At 45.0% G+C, this 2,574-nt stretch overlaps 1 non-coding gene across 1 annotated transcript; it reads left to right on the plus strand.

The window, feature by feature from the left end:
- The first annotated feature begins 1,258 nt into the window (after positions 1 to 1,258).
- trnar-ucu (transfer RNA arginine (anticodon UCU)) lies at positions 1,259 to 1,349 on the plus strand. The gene is given in 2 exon segments: positions 1,259 to 1,295; positions 1,314 to 1,349. It is a non-coding gene; the product is annotated as a tRNA-Arg (tRNA).
- Positions 1,350 to 2,574: the final 1,225 nt, after the last annotated feature.

The raw sequence follows: 2,574 nt of genomic DNA on the forward strand, positions 1-2,574 counted from the left end.
ATCAATTAGGAAGGCAAATGGTATGTTGTACCCACACGAGGGGTCATGAGTACAGGAGTAAAGATGTCTTGCTGCAATTGTATAGAGCCTTGGTGAATCCGCACTGGAGTATTGTGTACAGTTTAGTCTCCTCATCATATGAAGGATATACTTGCCAAAGAGGGAGTGAAACAGAGGGTCAACAGACTAATCTTTTTTTTTGCACTTATTTCATTTCATCTCAGTTTGTTCAGTTTGCTTACCTACTGTTTTTTTTCAGGTTTGTACTTGCTGCTGTTCAATATTCAGTCCGTTAACACCTAATCTGTACTAATGCTTTGTCTTTCAACACACCATTAACATATTGTTTGCCTTTGCTGCATGACCTTTTGGTCAGCTATGTGACCTTGTCCAAACTACACCTTCTCCTTTGTTATCTCTTGCCCCACCCCCACCTCACTTGCTTATAACCTGTGACTTTTCTAATATATGTCAGTTCCGAAGAAGGGTCACTGACCTGAAACGTTAACTCTGCTTCTCTTTTCACAGATGCTGCCAGACCTGCTGAGTGGTTCCAGCATTTCTTGTTTTTATGTCACCAGACTAATCCCTGGGATGGTGGGATTGTTTTATGAGGAAACTGGGCCTGTATTCCTTAAAGTTTCGAAGAATGAGAGGTGATGTGATTGAAACTGACAAAATTCTTACAGGGCGTGACAGTGTGGATGTAGACAGGATGTTTGCCCTGGTTGGTGAGTCTAAAACCAAAGGACATCGTCTCAGAATAAGGAGTAGGCCATTTAAAACTGAGATGGGTGGAATTTCTTCACTCAGACGGTGGTGAATCATTGGAATACTGTGCCCCAGAGGGCTGTGGCAGCTCAATCATTGAGCATGTTCAAGACAGAAATTGATAGAAATCTTGATACTCATGACATCAAGGGATATGGGGATAGCATGGGAAAGGGGCTTTGAGGTAGGTGATCAGACATGATCGAATTGAATGGCAGAGCAGGATCGACGGTTTGAATGGCTTACTCCAATGTTCCTCTGTTCCTAAGAGAGTTGGCGCCAGCGTGCAGCCCTGCTTTACCCCACTGCTGATCTTGAAAGCATCTGATGTTGCTCCATTGCAACTGATGGAACTGTGCATGTTCTCGTGGAAAGAAGAGATGATGCCTAAGAGGTCAAGAGGGCAGCCGATGTTCCATCGCAGTTTGAAGAGGCCGTCTCTGCTGACAAGATCAAAGGCCTTAGTGATGTAGATAAAAAGGTGTGAGGCTCTGTGGCGCAATGAATAGTGTGTTGGACTTCTAAATACTGATTCAGAAGATATTCAAAGGTTGTGGGTTCAAGTCCCACCAGAGTCAGATTTTGGACCAGAAACAGAGGAGCACAACGGAACATCATGTGAAGAAATGCGTCAAAAGCACAGACTCGGAGACAGAGCGAGAGAGAGAGGAGCAGAGCAGGGGAAAAAAAATCGAGGAGTGACGTCACAATGGAGAGTGAGAGCAGGGAAACAGAGAGCCGCTGGGGTGAGGATACAGAATTTGGTTCTTTCTCAGGTGCAGTGGAAGGAGCTGTTTGGTGAGGATCTGGTAAGCTGTGACATCACAGGCAAGCAGGTAGTTGATTGGTTTGGAAGAACCGACCTGCTTGATGCGCATCTGGTCAGTGATGAAGATCCATTTTAGTCCTAACGTTTAAAATAGTAAACAAACTAGTGGTAAGTTCAATAAAATATACAGTAAAATGAATAATTGAATAAAATATTTAAGTAGTTAATTGAAACACGTTAAGGATGACAGGACAGGTGATGTGTCACAGCTGCAGCATGTGGGAGTTCCTGGATGCCAGTGTGATCCAGGGCAAACACGTCTGCAGTAAGCGTTTGCAGCTCAAAGAGGGAGAAAAAAGGAATGTAGTGGTAGTAGGGGACAGTATAGTAAGGTGGATTGACTCTGTTCTCTGCAGCAAAGAGCAAGAGTCCAGACGGCTGTGTTGCCTGCCGGTGCCAGGATTCAGGACATCTGCTCAGGGCTGGAGCGAAACATACAATGGGAGGGGGAGGATCCAGTCGTCGTGGTCCATGTCGGTACCAACGACATAGGCAGGACAAGGATAGAGGTTCTGCAAAGTCAGTATGAGGAACTAGGCACCAAATTAAGAAGCAGAACCTCAAAGTTAATCATCTCTGGATTATTACCTGAGCCATGTGCAAATTGGCATCGGACAAATATGATTAGAGAAAGTAGTGTGCGGCTGAAAGACTGGTGTGGCAGTTGTGGGTTTTGGTTCGTGGGGCATTGGCACCAGTACTGGGGAAAGTGGTGGCTGTACCGTTGGGACGGTCTACACCTGAACCGTGCTGGTGCTGGTGTTCTAGCGAGCCAAATAACTAGAGAGTAGAGACGGTTGTAAACTGAATAGTGGGGGCAAGGGATCAAATTTGGGAAGATATGGTGAATCAAGGAGGAGAGACAAGGCAAGAGAGAAAGGTATAAATATGGGAAATGATAAACAGACTGTGACAGGAAGGGACAGAATGTACAAATCTAAGAGTAAATCGACAGATAAGGCTAGAGGTGACAA

Source organism: Heterodontus francisci, unplaced genomic scaffold, assembly GCF_036365525.1.
Source record: "Heterodontus francisci isolate sHetFra1 unplaced genomic scaffold, sHetFra1.hap1 HAP1_SCAFFOLD_184, whole genome shotgun sequence".
NCBI classification, from domain to species: domain Eukaryota; kingdom Metazoa; phylum Chordata; class Chondrichthyes; order Heterodontiformes; family Heterodontidae; genus Heterodontus; species Heterodontus francisci.